Here is a 22667-nt window from a genome sequence, read left to right as displayed (position 1 = left end):
GTGGCAGAGCCATTACAGGGAATGCGTGGGAGAGGTGGATTGTTAGCTTGAACAAAGGGTGAGTTTATTGTTAAGTGAGGTCTGTTTAAATGGTTTTTAACTGCTGGCGTGGCAGAGGCAGCTGTCTGAGGTTCAAGAGAGGCCAGGTGGGCAGGGCTAAGAAGCGAGGCGGTTGAAACAAACTTCCAACAAAACAAACAAAAAAAATCCCCCTGACCCACCAGCAGGTGGATTTACATATGGGCCAACAGCCAAAACACTTGTCGGTTTTTGTGTCCTAGCTATTTTTGCGGTTTGCCTACTCTGTCTGTAATTGTAGGAGGAAACATTGATGCAACTTGATGCTCGCAAACACCTGCACGTGTGTGTGAATGCAAGCACACACACATTTAAAAAAAAAAACACTAACTACTTCCCCCCCGGCTCCTCATGAGAAGTCATTAGGAATGTGTCTGTGTGTTTTATTTTTAGCAGCGTGTGTTTAGGAGGGGTAGTGGAGTCTCGTCAGTCTTCAGGGCCCTCCTCTGCTCTGTCGCTCTGTGTCTCTGTCTCCAGCTGAGAGCTATGTATATTTCATAAGCCCAGGGTGCCTTTTTGTCTTAAGATGCGCTGCACCTCCCCTGCCTGTCTCTCTGCTACTCGTCAATGGAGAGAGCCATCACAGCCTCTTTTAAACTCTCCCCCACTTCTCTCCCTCCTTGCTGACAGCCACCCTCTGCTTCTCCCTCTGCTTTTCATGGTCAGCTTGTCTCCCTCCTGAAGGCTCATCCCTCTTTCCTCTTTCAGCTGCAGAGGGGAGCAGAGTGGAGCACATCCAAACAGACTTGGGCTGTCAGGAAAACTCTTTCTCTCGCTCTGTCTCTCTCTGTCTTTGATTCTGTCTGTCTGTCTGTCTGTCTGTTTTGTGGCTCTGTCGCTTCTGGGAAGGGACACTTCTTCACCCAGCCAGCGCTGCATCCCCTTTAGTTATTGTCTTTTTATAGCAGAAATCTGAGAGCTGTGACAGCAGCTAAAAATGGCTGCACCAGTGATGGGCTACATCAGCAGTTAATTGCTATATTTGCAACATCGGTGTCTTTTTGTCATTGAGATATGGTTATTGTGTCAATGTTGCTGTTGTAGCTCCAGTTATGGTCAGATATTTATGTTCGGTTACATTTTCAAGGCACCTTTTGACTCCTGAGTCGTTGGTAATTAGTTTAGAAGACTTATATTGATTTGATTGTAATTAATTTACTCCACTTCTCTTACAAAAGATAATTGTTGTCCTAAAGTTCCCCCTTTGTCTCCTGCATGTTAATTATGTCTTTATATCTTTCAGGCATCTTCTGTGATTGAGAGTGCAGCTGAAGCCAATAAGGAGGTGGAGTCAGGGCCCTCACAACCTCTGGGTGACCACAGTCATTCTCACCCAGTGACCTCAGAGCCGGAGAAAGCTGATCAAGCTGAACACCCACTTTCCAGTGAGTATAAGGCCAGATCGTAGTCTACACTGTTGCTGATGTATGTATGTGTCTCCTCTGTCACTGTTTTAAGCACTTTGCTGTGGCTTAAAATAATATTGTTATCACATGGGCGCCTTGTTAAAAATTGGGGGTGCAAGATTAGTATGGGAGGAACATTTGCCACAAGTGCCCTTTCCTCCAATACAGAGCCTTCAATCATGACCAGTAAAGCTGCTTTCACTGTAAAATTCAATTAATACTGCACTATATTTAATACTAACTAATACTACTAACAATTTTTAGTTTTTCATTGCATTGTGTACTTTCAGTAGTGAGTGGCAGATCAATGCACACAAAGGACAACCATTTACTGCATAATGCCAGAGTAAACCTGCATACAATTACCTGATATTAGCCTGATCAGCCACCATCAGTAATCAATACACACATTATTAAAATAATTAATCAAACCAATGACAGCAGTCAATGTCAGACAACCTTGTCATTCTTTAGCAGTCACCTAGTGTTTCTATAGTCATGGCAAAATGTTAAAAAATATTCATATTAGCAGCTTGAATTAAACAAAAGCTAAGAGATATGACATATTAATAATTCCTTACCTGTTCATAAAATCACATAAATCTAGAAACACAGGATAAAGAATGTTATATGTTGACAATCTTCTTGTCAATTTGGTATCAATATAATCCATAAAAACTGACTGTATTTTGGTACAAATGTAACTTTTTTTTTTTTTTTTTTTGCCTCTACTCAGTACCAATCTCTGCTGGTTAGCTGTGCTAGTTTCATGGGAGAGGATGATGTGAATTAGAGGCAAACTGTTTCAAACCTCTTCTTCTCACTAAAATAAGTGCTGGTTAGGGGATCAGATACACGGCAAATTAAATGCCAACTCTGTTAAATCACTATCTATTGTGTGTGTGTGATGGTATTTGAGGAGTTTTTTCAGCTGGGTTTCTGCTTCCTGTCTGGTGCTGGCGAGACATGTTGATTTTGTCAAAACGTCAAGAGGAGAGAAGACTTAAGAAAGCTTGGACTGAGTTTTGTGACTACCTTACAGATTTAAAAATAGCAAAGCTGGATGATCAAAAAGTGGGGATGCAAAGGCACACATTTTCTTCCCCCCGTCAAATTGTCTAAAAGTCCTGTTTACAGGAAGCACTTGACTGGATAATCCAGTCACTTCATTACCGGTCTGATCATACCATTTGATCTACGATAGACGTTAGTACAGACCACTGGAATGAGATGCCCCTGTTTCCCATTCTCCGATCACTAGCAGCATTATCATATTTTATGTTGCATTTCTTTATCTCATCACTATGTGGCCACAACTGAACACACGGCAGTAAATGCTTTGGTTTAGCCTTCATCATTCAACTGCTAAGAATAAGTCGTGCCCTCTGAATATACTGTAGCAGGCATCTTATCTCTGTTTCCTTTTTCCTGTGTGAGGTGTCCTCCTGACCCTGCTGTGTGGCAACACAGGAAGTAGTGAGACCCCTGGAGTGCATGAGATGAGGTCTGAGACGGCTCTAACACTTAAATCGAAGAGTGCCAAAAAAATTATTTTCAGGCTTGTGCTGTCATGTCTTGTAGCGTCTCATCCTGTTGTAGCTCTACAACCACACACCTCCAACACCGTTCTATTTTATCTATATATACCTACAATAGCTACCCCCCACCCACACCCCACCCCCACCCAAACTAACTTAACTCTTTGCTTTCCATCATGTGGCATTACAAGTCAACCCACACATGCTGCTGTGCTGTGGGAGACCAGAGGCGGTAATACTGATTTGCCTGCAGTTTGTTTTGCAAATGTGCAGAGGACCTGAGGCCTCCTTTCACCTCCTTTGAAGCATTGTTCAGTAGCAACTGCTTTTAATTATGAACAATGCAAACCAGCAAATCCAACCTGCCCACAAAATGTACACACAAAGACTGTATAACATCCCAATGCTAGTATTCACACACAAATGTACATGCATACACACCTTATCTCGTACTTGTTTTGTTTTTAGAGACTTCTGTTGTTTAAAGGATACTTTGGATTATTTGATGTGGGGTTGCATGAGGTATATATCTATAGTCAGCATATTTACTACAGTAGATGCCATTCAACACACTTGCAGTTTGGAGAAGCAGAGAGGGTGCTAGCAAAGGAGGTAAGCAATAACTTCCCCTGGAGCCACTTTTCCAAAGGGAAACTGACATAAAAGCTGTTGCACTGGTCTCTCCAAACAAACCAAACTCCGAGGGCGAAATCCTTCTCATTTCATTTTACCTCGCACAACACGGGAGTTGCTGGTCTCCCGTTGCCTTGATCTGTTAGTTTGTTTGTTTTATTCTGTGACTTCGCTGAATCCAAACTGTCCTCTTAAAACACCAATGTCACACAATGACACAAACAAACTAACAGATCAAGGCAGTGGCAGACCAGCAACTAAGTTCTGTGAGGTAAAATGACTGATTTTGCTCATGGAGTTTGGTTGGTTTGGAGAGAGTGATATTTGGCTTATTATAAGAACAGTTTCCTGTCAGAAAAGGCTTGTCTGATAGCAAGGTAAAGCAGCGAAAATATTCTAAACATAGCATACACTCAAACTAATATTGATTTTTACAGACTGGCCTTACTTAAGTGGCTGAAATACCTCTTGTTGCTGGCATCCTCCGTACATAGCTTTGAAGCTGGTGCCACCTCTCTACCTCTCCTAACTGGAGGTGTGCCAACCAGCATCTAGTGACTTTCAATAACTACCTCATACAACCCTGCATGAAATAATCTGAAAAGTACCTTTAAAATGAGCCATGGATTATGGCGCTTACAGTCATTTTGTTCCATCTCCTTCATTTACAGTATAGTATAGTTCAGGCCTATAAATGTTGGGATGCTGGTGAAGGAGAGGATGGTATAGTGATGAAGTGAGACCAAGAAATGAGGTGGAAGATGTCATGATGAAGCTGGCACGGACACAAAAAATAAGTGACATGTGCGTGTGTATGTGTGTGAGCATGCCCCGAGGGAAGCCATCACTACAGTGGGTTTTGGAGCTTGGTGCGTTTATGTGGAAAGTGCTGCTGTCTCCTCTTATCAGTGTAGCTGGGATGCCTTTTCATTGGGTATCTATTCCCTCTCTTCCTCTCTGTTATTTCTTAACATAAATGTTTACACTCATAAACACCAGAGTTTTGTAAATCTAATTTTCTTAACTCTCCAACCCTCCTTTTTTACTCCTCCTGCTCTGTCTTCCTCTCTCGCTCACCACTCCCTCATGCTCAGGCCTCCTCTCTTTTCTCTAAGGCTATTTCTGTTTAGCCGTGAGGGCCCCCACGTCGTTTACAGAAACTCATCTCGAGCTCTCTTTCCAACTGAACCCACTCACACACACACACCAGCTCAACCACAACACAGTCAAAGACACTTGGTTAAACAGTCATGACAAAGGAGCCACCGCACATCCACAGAAACACATACGTACGTACATGCAGAAGACTGAACGTTCCTCCCAGTGGTCTCGTGTGGGTTGAGAACAGGGTTTTCATGAGTTATTTAAGTACTCTCCATCATGCATGTTGCGCTGCGGCTCACACTGACATGACACGGCCCATTTCCTTCGCTCAGGCTGGAAACGTGACACAAGACACGCTTGTGGTGTTCACACAGAATAGAGTAGAGAGGTACACAGTCAGTCATGATCTTAAGAGACTGTGTGGTTTCAGTCATTAAAAGGGCCCCTATACAACAGCTAGAGAAGGAAGGGAGACAGTTGATGCTACACAATGCTGCTGTGCACTACAGTCCGCTCTCTGCTGGGTTTTAATTGTGCACGTGTGAATATTTAATGGCTTAATGGTTACAGCTCTAATTTAAATGTTTGCTTTGGCCAGTGGTGTATAGAGAGAGAGAGAGGGAGGGAGTGGGCTGATTTTACACTGCATTGTGGTCAGGGTATTTCAATTAAGTGTGTTTAAAATACGTATTTGATTGCTTTTGATTATTTTGAAATTTGTGTTTTGCTGGGCTGAAAAAATTAGATGTAATTTGTAACAAAATAATTTAACAGCTTGAATTGATGTATTTATGCATTTAATTACTTAGAGGAGCAACATGTAACAATTATGCATCCAAAAATGAGTACAACAGTCCAAATAGTTTCGAGAGTTCGAGTCATAAATGGGTTGATGGGTAGTTGAAGCAAGTTGATCGGCACTGCCCGCTCCTCCCCACACTCGGGGAAGCTCAGGCAGGCTGCAGAAACACTGCAGGAGCACAAGATGAGTGCAGCATCGTAATTTGGCGATAACAAGCGACGATGGACGCTCTTACACTGTAAGTTGATCAGCTGTTTGTAAGTGTCATTTGTCAGTCAATGTAAAGCTAAGTCCATTATCCTGAAAACAAAAGCACTCTGCTCTGAAAATACACAAACTGAAGTTTGAGTTCAGTGACTGCCTGTCTTACTGCCTGCCAGACTCCATTAACATACTGCTTAATTTAACCATCATAAACATCTATTCCTACTAAAAGATTATTAATGATTTCTTATCACTCATAAACAGAAATGTACGCATTTGGCAAACAGTCAGCATTAGTTTGAACCTTAATTAACCTGAAACTGGCAAACAAAAACAGTTATTCCAGCCTGAAATAGAAATTTCAAAGGAGAACACCACTGCTGTGGGAAGTGACTATTTCAATTTCACAAGTTTCCTTAATCTCTGATGATATATCATTGTCATTGTCAGTCATTTTTATGATGAATTACAGTAAATACATTACAGATTTCTCCCTCAATATGTCATGTTATGCAGTTTAAGAAGCTAACAGTGACTTACACAAGCATGTGATTGCCCAGGATCACATTGATAGATGAAGCTGAAGTTAGGCTTGTGTTGTGGTGGGAGCCTTTGTTGATGTTTGTTGACTCTAAGCTAACATTAGCTGTGTTGAAAACTGTTGGTGGAGTTGAAGACAGGTAAGACACCCGGGAGACTGTCCTAAAAAAAAAACAAAAAAAAAAAAACAATGAGTCCTGAGTCCTTTACATCAGTCCAGAAGCTGTTCTAGGTAACCAAGAAAGTTGGGGAAGATCTCAGTTTTAAATTCTGTTACTATCTGTTCACACAATGGCAATACAAAGCTGCTGTTGGATATGGGTATTTGTGAATGTTAATATGTGAATGATCTATAATGAAATAATCGTATCAGAAATGTTTCAAAAATGGAGACAAGAGGATCCCCATTTCTCACTTCAAATGTCTCAAGATATTGTGGTCTATCAAGAACCCCTATCAGACAGGAAACAGACTTGGTGTGGGGAGGATGTGACATCTTGGCTGACCACAACGTGCTTCAGGCCTGTGCACCCGTAAATACATTCACTAAAACTTTCACATACATCAGCAGTCGCTCAGGCTCACAACAACCACACAGTCAATACATCACTGTTAGTGGTGAAGGAACAAGGTAAACCTCTCTGCCGTGGTGTTGGCACAGATATCTAATGGAGGGAGGAAAACACAGGACTAACATAAAGGGCAGGATATATGGTGAGAAAATTTGTACCGCTGTCCTCTTGTTTTGTCTGCACTCTTACAACATCTATCACTCTTAACTCTTTTGTGTATTTAGCCTTTCTGTTCCTCTCCTCTGTTCATCACTGTCTTCATACTGAGCAAACACATTTATGTATGTTTATTTTTGTGTGTACGTGTGTGTTTTGGAATTATACATGCTGATGATGTGATTGTCATGAGATAAGCTGAGAGTGTGTTTTGATTGCAATGGCGCAGCTGGACTTGGCAGACTTGGCAGTCTTGTGTGCTTGGCTGCGGGCCAGTTCAATACAATTACAATCACCCACCGTGGGAGCATGGAGCACCATTGAAGATGGGGTGTGGGCGCTTGTTGGGGCACAGAGGGGGGTAATTCACAGTATCTGGCAACCCGCATTTGTTCGGGAGGAAGATCGATGTCTGAGCTGGTGCTTTAGCCACTGTGGTTAACGTTTCACATTAAGAGTCTTGCATGGAGAAATCAGCAGTCAGGTTCAATCCACAAACAGCCATGTCACAACAGCACATGCACTGCAAACACACATTAAAGGGATTATTTGATGTTGGGTTGTACAAACCCCCAGAGAGTTGGGGAACAGAAAAAAAAAGAATGCAATGATTTGCAAAAGCTTTTCTACCTCTTTTCAGTTTAACACAATCCAAAGCCAAAATATTTATTGTTCAAACTGATTAAACTTAATTGCAGATATACATTACTCTGAATTTTATGCCTGCAACACATTCCAAAAAGTTGGGACAGGGGCATGTTTACCCTTTCCTACCTTTACCTTTCCTTTTCTGTCATCTTTTCAACACTCAGTAGATATTTTTAAAGTAAGGACACTAATTGTTGAAGTTTTAAAAGTGAAATTCTTTTTCATTCTTGCTTGATATACAACTTAAGGTGCTCAACAGTCCAGGGTCTCCATTGTCCAGTTCAGGGCTCCATAATGTGTCACACCTTTTCAACAGGAGACAGGTCTGGACTGCTAGCAGGCCAATCCTGTACCCGCACTCTTTCACAATGAAGTCACGCAGTTGTAACATGCAGAATGTGTCTCTGCATTATCTTGCTAAATAAGTAGAGCTTTTTCTGAGAAAGACCTTGTCTGGATGGCATCATACTGTATGTTGCTCCTTAACCTACATGTACCAATGCATTAAATTCAGAATGAGAATATATTTTGGTAAAACAAATTGCAGTTTATCAGTTTGAACCTTAAATATCTTTGCAAATCATTGCATTACATTTCTATTTGCGGTTTACGCAGCATCCCAACTTCTCTAGAAGTGTTATCAAAAAATCCAAACTATCTCTTTAAATGAGGAATAGTCTGTCCATGACAGGTTGCCCATCTTTGTATCTCTTGTCCAGAGAATAGAGCAGCAGGTGGAGGGATGAGAGCAGCAAGGCGCAGAAAGAATAGAGCTGAGGGATGTTAGGAGGTGGGGAGGGAAGGAGTCGGGAGACAAGGACACTGAACTTAGAGACGACAGGGGATGTGTGTGTGTAGAGAGAGATCAGAGGGTGACGGAGGAGGCATGGAGAGGAATGCCACTACTTGCACCCCCCTCTCTTCCACTCCTTTTCTTTTCTTCTTTTCTTTTGTCCCCCTCAGTAGGGATAGCAGGAGGGTGGGCTAACTTTGAATGACAGCGACAAGCTTGCCACCGCTCCCATGAAGCACAGCAGATGGAAATGTGTGTGTGTGTGTGTGTGTGTGTGTGTGTGTGTGTGTGTGTGTGTGTGATTAAAATGCCACTGGAGACCAGGGTATACGGAGTCTCTTGGCAGCGCCACGCTTGGCAGAGCGCCACCTCACTGCCCTCTTTTTCCAGCCCAGCAGAATGGGCGTTGAGGTGTGTGTGTGTGTGTGTGTGTGTGTGTGTGTGTGTGTGTGTGTGTGTGTGTGTGTGTGTGTGTTAAGTGAGGAGAGGCAGTCTCAACAAACAAATATTAATTCACAGTGTTCCCATTGTCTGCTCCATTATATCTTGTCTTCAGGGGGTGAGTGAGCTGGATGGCTTGTGTGGCTGTTTTTTCATCCATCTATTTGAGTAATTCAGTAATATAATGATCACAGGATTTTTGAGAAACAGAGCTCTGTTCTGCAGTGTGGCGCCAGTCCTGGCGGGCATGGGGGGAATTAGTAAGGAGACAGTGGGTTTGGCATTGTGCCACGGTTATTAGCCACTCACAGGGTGGGCACGGGGTTATGCCCCGACTCAATCACTCACTGTGTTTGCATGTGTGTGCTTAATGTGTTTGTTTCTGTGCGTGTGTGTTTGTGCGCGAGTCAGGATCCTCCTCTGATCACACTGACCTTATTGTGCAGTCACTTCTGGTTGATTTGTACCCTTTCCAACACATTCCTCTCTCCGAAAGGCTGAGAAACAGGCCGTTAACCCCCTCTCTCCCCCCTCACTCACTCACTCTCTCGTCTTCCCCTCCGGATGGGTTTGATTTAGTGACTGTGGTTTTCCATCCACAGCCTGGGAGCCAGAAAGAGTAGACTTAGGCAGACCTATAGATTCACAGCCAGCGGAGCACGTCATTACTTGGCCATAGCTCATCAGCAGATACATCAGCAGGCTTGAGCGCTAAGAGATGCGAGCTGTCGCTGTTCAGGAAGTAATAAACCTCTCTTCATTTCATCCCTTTAATTATTTCCTTCTCACGGGTTGCATGAGTTGCACTAAACGATGACAGCAAAAAGCATCTGAGAGTGTGTTATGTTATTATGGCTGAATATTAGGGGTGTCACGGTTCTCCAAATCCATGATTTGATTCGACTTTCAATTTTAAGGTCATGAATTAGTTATATTTTTTTATTTAAACATATTTTTAGCTATGCCATTGTTAGACTATAGAGTCTTGATTTGTAAAGATCAACAGATAATTGGTTTTCTGCACTGACAACTGTCATTTAGACTTTCAAATTCTTCTTTAAAAAGATAGAGAAGTGCAGCTGCAGGCTACAAGAAAGCTACGCTGTGTTGTCTTTGAAGTGTTTGTTTGTCTTGTGGACGTAACTCTATTAGGATCCCCATTAGCACCAGCATAAGTATTGGCTATTCTTCCTGGGGTCCGCTACACAGACAATTATACACACTTATGCACACTATAAACACAACAAACATAACAGCTTATCTCAGCAAATTCACCATTAAGTATATACAGAAGAGAAACAAATTGTCATCCTTTCCAACGGACCTGAAGTCAAACACCAACTTATAGCTTAATTACACTCCCTCAAGAAATCATAGCAAATTTAATAATTTCATCATACATACACATACATCAACAGTCCTTCTTAATAAATATAAATCATTATCAGAATGATCCTTTTAAATGATGTATTTTTCCATTCTGTGCTTACAGACATTTTCTTTACACAGGTTTATATTTTATTCCTTACGCCAATTTACTAGTTTACACACACATGCATGCACACACCATTCAATTATGGTTCCTTAAATAGTTGAAAATAGTGTTTTAACAAAATTTTGATCTGGCTTTGAGTATTCTCTTGAACGACATGTAGTAGCAGCCTGACCGTGGCTATCTAAATGACTGTTTTCTGCATCATACTTCATTTTGCTTTGGGTAGCATGAACCTTCTTTTTGTTGCATATTGTGTTTGATAATTATGTTGGGAGAACTGAGAACTGATAATTTTTCATAGAATTTCTTTGGCAGTCCTATCACTAGTACATTTTTGACAAAATTTAGCAAAGCATAGGTGGATCTCTGACATTTCATCCGATTTTTCGATTTAGAACTGAAATTGTGACACTCCAACTGCATCATACAGAGTATACCTGTATGAACCTCAACTGTGTACAATGTGGACCAAAGATTTCCTCTTGTGGGTTTGGGAGAAGTTGTATTTAGGCCTTGGTGAGGCCACCTGATGTGAGGTTAAAGCTCAGCGTGGAGCAGTGAGGTCAGGTTGCAAACATGTTTCAGCAGTAGACGTGAGAAAGATGACCACTTAGTGAGAGACCTCCAGACCCTGACCTTTGCCCTCAGTTTCACCAGGAAACAGGTGTTCAGACAGGATTAAGCCTGACTGCCTGCACGCTCGCACAGCTGGCGGCAGGCTGTGTTTGTCTGTCTGTTTTATTTACAGACCTTACAATGCAACACCAAACAAAAAACCAACAAAATCGAGCCTCAAAAGAAGCGTAGAGTTGTGATCGATTCATATTTGGGTTTGAGTGAAAGTGAGGATGTTTTTACAGAAGAAAATGTTTGAGTGAACACAGTTTTAACAACTCTGTTAGCTGGAAGACTAACTGAGCATTATTTGATTCTTTCTTTAACTTGTTTTCCTTATGCTCTTGTCATCCTTTTCTTCCTCTTTTCTCTTTCCCTTTTTCTTTATATCGCCTTTCCCCTCCCTCCCTTTCTTCAATCCCATGACTTCAATCATCCCTTACTCCCACCCAGCCTCCCTGTCTCCACCTCTACCCTCTCTCCCTCCTTTCTTTCTGCTCTCTGATCCCTCTCTTCTTCCTTCCCTCCCTCTCAAACTGTCCTCCACTGTCAGGCGACTTGGCTGAGGCTAAGTGCTTTTTGCTGTCTCGCTGCAGGTGGGACTGTAATAAAGCTTGTCAGTGGGAGGCATGGGTCGCACTGTCACATGCTCTTTGCCTCCCCTCTGTTAACTCCCTCCTCCATCTCCCTCCATCCTCACTAACCCCCTCCCGCCTGCCTGCCACTCTCTTCCGAGATCCTCTGCTTTTATTTTTCCTCTCTCATTTGTCCGCCTTTTCTTCCCCATTTCGTCTTGCTCTTACCCGAAACAGTGCTCCTTGACTTGTTTCTCTCTCCCTCTCTCTGGTTTCCTTGCCAACGGCACTTTCAGGAACATGATGAAGAGGAGCAGCAACAGGAGACACCCCTCTCAACACAACAAACACACACACACACATGCACAGGCACAGATACACACACACAATCCATGTAAATGACTCCAGGTGAGGTTGTATTGTTTGCCCAGCTGCTCCTGCTAACCAGTCTCTCCTGTTCCATAGTAAACCAGCAGGCTGCATGGAAATCAGCTTCCTCTACGCAAAACACTTCTCTGTTCCTCCTTGTCTTTTTGTGTTTGCGCACACTGTATGTGTGCCTGTATGTTTATAAGTATGTGTGTGTGCTTGTTACTGCACATTACACCCAAAGAGCATCTAAAGGTTAGAGCTGGTACACTATTTGCATGCATGTTTTTCAGACTCATTTAAACCCATATTTGTGTCTGTGTGTAGCTACTGATAGAAATGGCCTGCACACAATATCTTACTTGTTCAAGCCACAGGATGGCAATACTGAGCCCCTTCTTTAAAGGAATCCTTCTTTACCTCCTCCTGCAAGCCACTGTTCATTCACATGCACACTCACACACACATACAGTCATGTACACACACACACACACACACACACACACACACACACACACACACACACACAGCCCTCTTTAGTCAGAGTTAGCCCAGGCTTGTGTAAGGTGACAGAGTGCAGTGAATAATTTAGTCCTGGCCATGTTAATGGCTGACAGCGAACATGGCCTCTCTACTCAACTGTTGGCCCATTACTAGTACATTCTGTTTCACTCTCACTCTTTGTTCATCTCTCTGTTGTCCTCTTTTTTTTTTTACCTCTATATTTTCCATTTAGGGTTGTTCTAGTGACAGTAGGCTTATCTAGATGTCACTTTTTTCTGATATTGCTTGTATTATCCCATTAAAAAACAGGTTTAGAAATTACATTGGACTAAATATTTAAAATGTGTGAGATTCATGGTGATAATATTTGAAGAATATGGCAGAAATGGAGTATAATTAGGACTGGGGATCAAGAACCGGCGCCAAATAAGAATTGACTCCCAAATTACAATTTCAGTCAATTTATATATATACATATATGCATCTTGTCTCATCTTGAGTCTAGCATTGTTCTCACTTCCTACCAGTTCCATTCAAACTTCTTGGAAACTTTAAGAGGATTTGTAAGAATTTATCATTATGTTAGCACCAGAAGTTAAGCATCTATGAGAATACTGAAAACACACTTTTCTTTACCTCTTTCATAGTTCTATTCAACCGCTTGTGTGCAAATATTTAATTTTTAAAGCAGTGATGTATGTATATTGACTTATCCCATCCAGTAGCTTCTTTCTAAGCTGTTTAACACCCACAATGTGATCTGCTACTAAATAGCATAAATAATTTCCCATTAACTGACAGAAATATTTCTTAGAATTACTTCTTTTAGCTTCCCTGACCTTACTATTACTATTTCCTCGTCACCCAAAGCAAAGTAATTATACAGATCTTTTTATTTTCTAAGATGAAATATGAGGATTAATGTCTTGTGTGCCAAAGGCAGTACTAACCCTTTTTGTTGGATGGGAAAAGCAGATTCACATTCACATTTTTATTTACATCTCTGAATGTATTTGCAGTGGTAACCACTTACTAGGTTCTTCATAACATCTTTATTAATATTAATCAAGCGCTCATACAATTAATTGTGACAGGTAGTTATTAGTTACAGTTTTTGTGACATTTTTATCTCTCTGTTTCATCTTCATTTAACTATATTTTCCTGTTCTCATATATTTCACTTCCTCTGTGGTCCCCCTTTTCTGTTTTTCACCTCATCCCCTCATTCCCCACCCTGCTGTCCTCGTTCTCTACATAAACTGTTGAGCAGATACACAGGAAACACGTGTGTGTGTGAGTGTGTGGTTGTGTGTGTGTGAGTGTATGTGTCTTTCTAGGCCCAGTCAAGCACTATTAATGTTATGATTGCCCCACTGGGCTTCGGGTCTCTGTGCGAGTGTGTGTGTGACGTGGGTGAGGAATAATATGACCCTAACACTAATGCAATCACATACACTAAACAAATTATAGGTCCCTGCCTCTCCGTCTCTCCCTCTTCATTTCTCCCTCTCTCAATTCAACCAAGAGGATGTTACATGTGGAGTACGTGGGTTTCAGCTTGTACAGTCCATAGTTCTTGCCTCGCTCCATTTTTATCCCTGATACGATCAGTCTGAGAGTGTTCAGGGCAGTAGGAGCCATGGAGCCTGGCGCGGCAGGCTGCAGCAGCGCTGAGGTCTGGCCATGCTCAGGCTGGCTCAGGGGGGATTGGGAGTGACGTGTCCGGGGTGAAACACCCCATCGTTGGGACTCCCCACCAGCCTCTCTGGCTCCAGCCTGGCTAATAGAGTCCAGCTGGGTGTGGAGAGGAGTTGATTCATATATCTCCTTCTGGCCCCCATCTCCTGAGCATCTGCCTGTCACATCAAAACTCTCATCTCCTCACTTTTGCATATTATTATTCACCTCTCACCTCATTCTTGTTATACTCTTACAAATAAGAAAGGGTTCATCAAGGGTTCTTTGTAAGACTATGGATTTCATTTTTTCCCTAGAAATAAAAAAGGATTGTTGGCAGAATCCCCAGGGTGGGTTGTAGATGAAACCCTTAGAGGGTGGAAAGGGTTCTGGCTGTAACCTTTCCCAGATAGTTTTGCCCTTTGTGTTACACCTAGAACCCTCTGAAAGGGTTCCAGGTGGAACATTTGTAAAGGATTCTACCAGGAACCAAAATGAGTTTGATGGCGACAAGCCAAAGATCCCTATATGATTCGAGTTAGCACTTTTTTGTCGCCACATTTCATCCATTTGTGTCTTTCTCTCTGTCCCACCTCCTTTTCTTTTTCCCTCTGTCCTGCTGTCTTTTTCTTTCCCTCCTGCTGCATATCACACATATACTTTTCCTCCTCCTCCTCCTCCTCCTCCTCCATCTCTCTAGCTCACACAAACACATCCAGAACCCTTGAAGTGGGGTCATGATTGAGGCGTGCTGTTAATTAGCCGGCAGTGGTTGTTGTAGCAAAGCGATGGTAGGGTGTAATTAATTAGGTGGCATGTGCACAGTGGGAGAAAAAGTGGGAGAGGAGAGATGGAGTGAGGGAGAGAAATACCGGCTATCAGTCCTCCTTTTATCCTCCGAGCTCAGATGAGTTCCCCTAATGAGAAAAAATGAGATGCTCCCAACCAGGGAAGAAAGCATTTTGTCCTTTACATGTTCTCTATGCCGCTCCTCTGCTTGTCGTTCTGTCACTGCCTTGTTCTCTTTTCATCTGCCTATCACATCCGGGCTATTGCTAGTGGGGTGCCAGTGAGTTAGAGTCACCAGTCACAGATCTCCCACAGTAGAATGAACACAGCCTCTGGGACACGTCCAGACACACTCAAACAGAGCTGACAGCTATACCACACAGCAGAGATGCTATGCAGCAGACACGCGCCTGCATTTCTCTGCATTTGTGGGAGTTTGTGGGCTTTTGGCTGCTGCTCTACTGTATGTGTGCTACAGACGTGGGAAGTAATGAAGTACAAATACTTAATTACTGCATTAATTACTTAGGTATTTATTTTTCTGACAACTGTGACTTTTACTTCCCACATTTTAAAGATAGTTTGGATTATTTGAAGTGGGGTTATATGAGGTAGTAGATTAATAGTCAGTGTATTAACTACAGTGGATGCAGTCACCACACCCCTAGTTATGAGAAACAGAGAGACACCAGCATGGAAGCTAAATAATGCACTGCTGAGGATGGGGTCTGCAACAAAAACTATTTTAGCCACTGCAATAAAGGTCCACCTAAAAAAATCAATATCAATTTAAGTGTATGTTATATTTTGAATATTTTCACCACTTTCCTTGTCATCAGACAGCCTTTTCAATGATAAACTGTTGTTATGTGAGCCAAATATCACTCTCTCCAAACCAAACTCCTTAGGTGAAATCATTCATTTTAATTGGCAGAACACAGACGTTTCTGGTCTACAACTGCTTTGATCTGTTGGCTAGTTTGTGTTATTGTGTGACATCTGTGCTTTAAATGGACAATATGGATTCACTGAAGTCAAGCAATAGCACAAACAAACTGACAGATAAAGGCAGCGGCAGACCAGCAGCTCACATACTCTGCAAGGCAAATTTACTTATTTTGGCTATGGGGTTTGGTTGGTTTAGAGAGATAGCAATATTTGCCTTTCATGATGGTGGTTTCCCACAGAAAAAGCTGTGTGACAGCAAAGTAGAGGAATGAAAATATTCTAAATATAGTGTACAATTAAACTGATGTTGATTTTTTTATAGGTGGGCCTATTTTAAATGGCAGTACATTGCTTAGCTTTTATGCTGGTACTCCAGTCTGCTCCTCCAAACTTGGGGTCTGCTGACCAGCATTTACTTTAGCTAATACTATTGATTATGTCCTCATACCCCACTTAAAGTAATCTGAACTATCCCTTGAACACAAATATCTTTCTACTCCTTGTATTTTTCAAAACATGCTTCTTATGTTAGTTTTAAAGCATTTAAAAGGACTTATTGATTTTTCTTTTTTTTTGCATCATTGTGTACCACCTTCCCAACATCAAGATCATTTTTGATCTAAATGGAGAGGAGAATAACATAGCATAACATAACATAACATGATTCTGGATGTATTAATCAGTGTATATCATGGTAAAGACATGCAACAAGACAAAAACAACATAAGAAATGTAACAAGGTGTAACAGATAAGACAGGGAGACTCTCACAAGAAAATATGAGGCCAGTAGAGATGCACTTCAGAGGGCTACTTTTTACTTTTATACTTTCAGTATCTGTACTTCTACTTGAGTAAAGAATGTGAGTACTTTTACTACCTCTGGTGTGCTAGAGGCAGTGGTTTTGTTTAAGAGGAAGACAAGGGAGAAAGCAAGAGAAAGAGAGAGAAAGAGATAGATGGAGAGATTTCAAAAAGGCATAGAAAATGTGGGAGGTAGGCAAGAGGTGCACAAACACTCAGAGCTCTATTGATCCTCTCCTCAGTTCAACACTGACTTCTTGACCTCATTCTGAAGCACCTCTGTGTGTATGTGTGTGTGTCAACAACTGTGTCTGTGCAGCTATGCGTGTGTGTGTGTGTGTGTGTGTGTGTGTGTCCGTGTCAAAGGCCTAACCATTGTGCGATGTATCTGTTTACAACAACCGCAGAGAATCTCAACTGGTGTCACCCTGTACCCTTTAGCTGCATCATGAATATTTAGAGGCGCACAACACCCCGCCCTCACAACACACTCTTCCTGCACTCGAGCAGACACACAAATGTATGTAACACCTCCAGACTTGAGGAGGTTACTTTAAAAATATATTCTCATACAGTTACTAATTACCTGTTCAAAAATGTAGTCAGTAACTTAATCCAAATCCTCAGTCCTCAGGAACAAATTGTTTAGCCTAATGTAGTATAAATGTTTTATGTTCATTTTAAGTTTTGTAATTGTTTATCCATCTATTCCTTCATTGTATTGTAATTATGCAAATTTAGCTAAATGTAGCTGCTTTGTTAAGTTCACACTTCACACTCAAACTTCAAATAAACTGATGTAAACTTATTTTGGAGCTTGTGTTTTTACTTATATGAGTCTAATACAGCACATATCTATTGACAGAGATGTTTTTGTATGGGAACAGTTCATACCAAAAGTTTAAAGATACAAAAGAGAAACAATTTTTATACAACATGTCTCCCGTCATACAGAGTCACGTATCATCAGGATACTAGACAGGAGGGCGCTTATTAAAGTTATTAAAAGTTGTCTTTACTCATTAATTCTCTGACAATATTGTTAAAATTTCCACCCAGTGTAAGATTAGCTGGTTTCGCTGAGATCAAAGTGGTGTCATGAGACTCGTGAAGTGCTGTAATGTGTGAGCACTGCACATGGCAATGTGTCGATCTTTGTTTTAAAAAGTATTCTAAAACTGTAATCCTACTAATTATTCCAGTTTTCATTAAATGTAACTGCAATCTGATTAGGTCTTTTTTTTCTGTAATTGTAATGGAGTATATTTACCCTTTTTTGTATCCTAGTTATGTAATGTATACCAATATACATACACATTCACACACACACTCCTTTCTTCTTAGTGAAACTGAGTTTAATGGCTCCCTGGCCTGTCCCATCCTGTGTGACTGCAACTGTCCTAGGTGACAGGTTTATGGACAGTTTGGCAATGTCAGCGGAGACGGACAGCTATTTACAGCCCAACATTAGACACTTCGGACACTGGCAGTTAGCATAAATCCCCCAGTGGGATCAGCCAGTGGATAATACACATCGGCGACCATGCTCTAACGTTAAATCGTCAAATACACACGTCCTGTATACGGCAGGTGATCACTCAGTCAGCCACTCAGTCCTTTTTAACCTTGTTAATACTACCATCCGCACACAGACATAGCTCACTCGCAAACGTCACACACATGCTGTAGATCTGTATCTCAGTTATTTACGGCCCCCTGCCATCACGTTAACAACCGACACTGGCTTTTCCTCCCTCTGTCTCTCTCTCTCCACCTTCCCCTCCGTCTCTCGTCCCCTTCAACTATCATTTAGCTTTACGAGGTGTCCTAAAAGAAGCCCGAGGTGTGTGCACCCCTCCCTCCTCCCCCCGTTTATGTCGGAGATATTGATATCCTCCATAAGTCAGACGTGCCTCTCTCTGTTACTGAGGAGAAATTGATGACAAAAGGGTGTGACAGGAGGGGAGTGGAGCTGGCGGGGAGTCACAGGAGTTTGGCTGTGTATGCATCGGAGTCTGTGTTTGTGTGAGGCCTCTCTACAAGTGTGTGCTGCATACAAACAGACTTATTAAGGGAAAGTGAGGAGTCGGCTAGGCAAGGCGGCAGGTTAAGCAAAGGAGGAGACAGCTAATCGAGAAAAAAACTGGGAGAGAGAAGGAGGTCTGGACAGATAGGGAGGAGGAGGAGGGAGGCAGATCTGTTTCTTTCTTTATGAGCTTTCCCTCTGTGTATGATACTGTTGCTATAAACAAGAGGTCAGCTGAAGAGTGGCTGTTTATAAGGTCTATCTCTCAGAGTGAGCATATTAAAAAGCCTGTGAAATCCTGATCAGCCTGTGTGTGTGTTTGTGTTCGCTTGTGCGGTTGTGTTATCCATCAGAGCCATTAGCAGCCATCTGTCTCACACTCTAACAGGAGAATCAGAGCCGAACTCTCTTTGCATTGTATTTCATGCTGCATGAGTTAGCTTGTACACATGCCTGTGACTGTGTATATGTACACTTGTGCGTATGTAGCAGTAGAAGATACAGTGTGACACATATCTGCAGGTGAGACGTAACAACAACACACCTGGTCATCATTCACAGAGTTTATACTTAAAGGGATGGTTCGGATTATTTGATGTGGGGTTATATGAGATACATATCGATTGTCAGTGTATTACCTAGAGTAGACAGCCACTTTATAGAAGCAGAGCAGGGCACCAGCAGTGGACAGGGTCAGCAAAATGTATTTTATGCTATTGAAAAAGCTCTACTTAACTAAAGTGTATACAATATTTAGAATGTTTTCACCAGTTTTCTTTATCATCAGACAGCCTGTACTGACAGGAAACCACTGTCATCTAAGTCAAATATCGGTTTCTTCAAACCAACCAAACTCTATGCATGAAATCAGTTATTTTACCTAACAGGACATGGGAGTTTTAGTCTACTGACACTTCAGTTTGTCATGGTGGGGATACTAGTCTGCAGTGAGCATCAGACACACTCAAAATTTTTGTTGTGTTATTGTGTGACTTCTGTGATATAAAAAGATCAGATTCACTGAAGTCATGCAATGACACAAACAAACCAGAAAATTTCGCACAAAATTTTGAGTGTGCCTAATGTTCACTGCTGACTAGTATCCCCACCATATTGTGAGCAGTATTAATAGCAGTAATTGAGGTTGTGTGAGTCCGTGTGTGTGTGTGTGTGTGTGTGTCACTCACTCAAGCTCTGTTGATTCCACACAATACACACCCATAATAAAGTCTGAAATGGACTGAAAATATCCCAAAATGTAAACTGTGATGCCTTTCACTTGCGATTTACGTGGAAACTGTTAAATCATTCACGAAAGTCATACCACACTATTCCTGAATTTTCCATGGTTACATAGTTACATGCTGAAATCTGGTGGAAGAAAAATAATAATAAACCAGAACAATAACCGATGGATTATAGTTAGTGTTGCCTATGTGCATTGCACATCAAGCACACTGAATTGAATGAACAGATAACACACTGACTATGGATAAGTACCTTATGCTACCCTACATGAAATTATCTGAACCATCCCTTTAAATTGCTCTGTGTTTTTTTGCAAACTGCTTTAGCATCCAGTGGGTGTTGCCACTAGAGAAGATTAGAGTAATCTCACATGAAGAGATACTAAGTCACCTTCACCATGTAGCTGGTCTCAAGGTTGAGTCACGCTAACTTGCTGCTCAGCACACCAGAGTTTTGTTTCTTCAGATGTGGCTAAATGGTGTGATTAGTAAACTTGTTTACTGTGTGGGTTTTTCTTTTTTGTATACTTCTCTCTGCCTGAGTGTGTGTTTGTACGTGTTTGTGCGCTCTGACTGCTGGTGGTTTTTTTTTGTGTGTGTGTGTGTGTTTTTTTTTTCTATTCCACCGGGGATAAAGAAAAGGTTTGTTTGATTAATTAATGCTGTTAGACATGAATGTAAATGATCAAAGGAGCACATTTGCATTTTGTGTTTAATTATTCATGAGCTGCGATTGCTCATGAATTAGGACACCTGTGAGGGCTCTTTCCTCTCCAGCTCAGACACACACACACTCACACACACACACACACACACACACACACACACACACGCAGCATATCCTGGGATGTGACCTGGTGTGTTTAACCAGGCCTGCTCATCACCCCTGTCTGTGTGCACTGCTGTGCGCAGGGATGCAGGTCACTGCAGGTTCATGTTGGTATTATTAGGTTATGTTGGCGCTCTGGCTCGGGTTCAAACGTTCTGATTAGGTTACCGCGTAGTGCTAAAGCTCAGACTGTCACCCCGACTGTATGATTCATCTCCATGGAGACAAGAGAAAAGCTCTGATCTAATTACCCATACTGCTGCCATCTCAGACTTGAGGAGAGGGCTGGGTGGCGTGAATAAGGCGAGAGGAGCAAGCGAGGAAGAGGCAAGGGGCGGCACATACAGTAGAGATTGTGAAAAGAAGGATAACAGCAGAGGAGGAAGGAAAATCTAGTGAACAGACGAAGAGCGTGATGCTATAACAATAGGATAAAAGCAGGTATTATTTGTCTTCTTTCTTCCTCCTCTTCCTCATCTCTCCCCTCATCATCAGCAGCATCCAACTGCTGCACAAATGGGCCCTTGTTGCCATGGATATGAGCAATGGTTCTCCCGTTCTGCTCGATGGGGCTCAGTGATAAATGGCGGGATGTGGAGGAAGTTAATAATTTATCCCGGGGAGGGAGCGACCGTTCTGGGGAGCGTTACCTAGCATAATGGGTTAAGTGCAGCGATTGCTGCGTGCCGAGCAATAGACTCACAGGAGGTGATATATAAAAAATGAATAAAGGCTGAGTGGAGCCTGCTGGGAAGGAATTGTCAGGGGACTGTGTTGGTGTGTGTGTGTGTGTGTGTGTGAGATGGGTGGGGGGGTGTTGGTGTTGTGTTTTGGGAAGGAGGCTTTGTCATTTCTTGAAGTCGTAGGATTGTCAGGTAAAGAACAGTAGAGACTTAATAGAGCTTCCTCCAGGCTTTCAGTAAAGATCTCCTCCCACTCTACTTTTACTAGAAATGAAAAACAGCTCAATATGCTTTGGGCTTTGAAGTGTGACAGCAGCAGTGACAGATGAAGCTGCTGCAGAACAGAGGTGCAGGGCCTAGCTGAGTATACGGCACTGTCATTATCAATGACTCATTGACACTTACATATACTTAAAGCAAGAAATACATACATAGACCTTTTCTAGTCCTCATTATCCAACATTATGTTTACTTTTTATAAAATATTTGTCATTTTCCTTTCTTTATGTCCCTAAAGAGGAGCCGGTGTTGCATTTTAAGATTTGTGCTATATTGTGATTATGTGAGGGAGAGAAAGGGTACAAAAGAGATCACAGGGGAGCACACTTGAAATATTTTTTTCAGTCACATAATACCTCACCAATGCAAAACATTTTTGGTAGAAAAAAAAGCTGAGGCACAATACAGCACTGTACCATCAGTGTCAGCTTGTCAAGGTAAATCCCATTAAAACATTTTGTTCCTGGTATTGATGGGATTTTGATGTTTTTTGTTTTCTCTTTCACTTCTTTTCTCATGTTTTCAGCTATATTAACTAAAGTCAACTTTATTTTTATAGTGCCTTTCATACACACATGCAGTCCAAAGTGCTTCACAAAGCAAAATTAAAACAAACAAAAACATTAAAACAAAAAAACAAAAAAAATAAGATTTTGCAAGAATAAGAATTACAACAATAAAACCATAATACACAGAAAGATAAATAATAGACAGAAGAATGATATTAAAGAAACACCAAGGATAAAAATTTTGTAAAATTAATGATTGAAGCTTGAAGGACTAAAGTCATGACCTTACTCCCAATTAAAAGATAAAACAGTTAAACTGCAGGTATGTTTCAACCACACACATTTTTTTTTAAATCTCATCTGTCAATCATTACCAAAATGGCCTTCTCTGTTTGCATTTGTTGT

The 22667-nt window shown here is 41.7% G+C and overlaps 1 protein-coding gene across 1 annotated transcript in view; it reads left to right on the top strand.

Annotated features, from left to right (window-relative positions):
- Positions 1-1340: 1340 nt before the first annotated feature.
- The window catches only part of gse1b (Gse1 coiled-coil protein b), a 170117-nt gene continuing 148790 nt past the window's right edge, over positions 1341-22667 (top strand). The window contains exon 1 of the mRNA XM_084718251.1: positions 1341-1463. The gene's annotated coding sequence lies outside the window, so the exon portion shown is untranslated. The remainder of the gene's footprint in view (positions 1464-22667) is intronic.

This window comes from Lutjanus erythropterus, chromosome 1 (genome assembly GCF_056507025.1).
Source record: "Lutjanus erythropterus isolate fLutEry1 chromosome 1, fLutEry1.hap2, whole genome shotgun sequence".
NCBI lineage: Eukaryota > Metazoa > Chordata > Actinopteri > Lutjaniformes > Lutjanidae > Lutjanus > Lutjanus erythropterus.
This window is presented reverse-complemented; position numbering and strand designations above follow the sequence as displayed.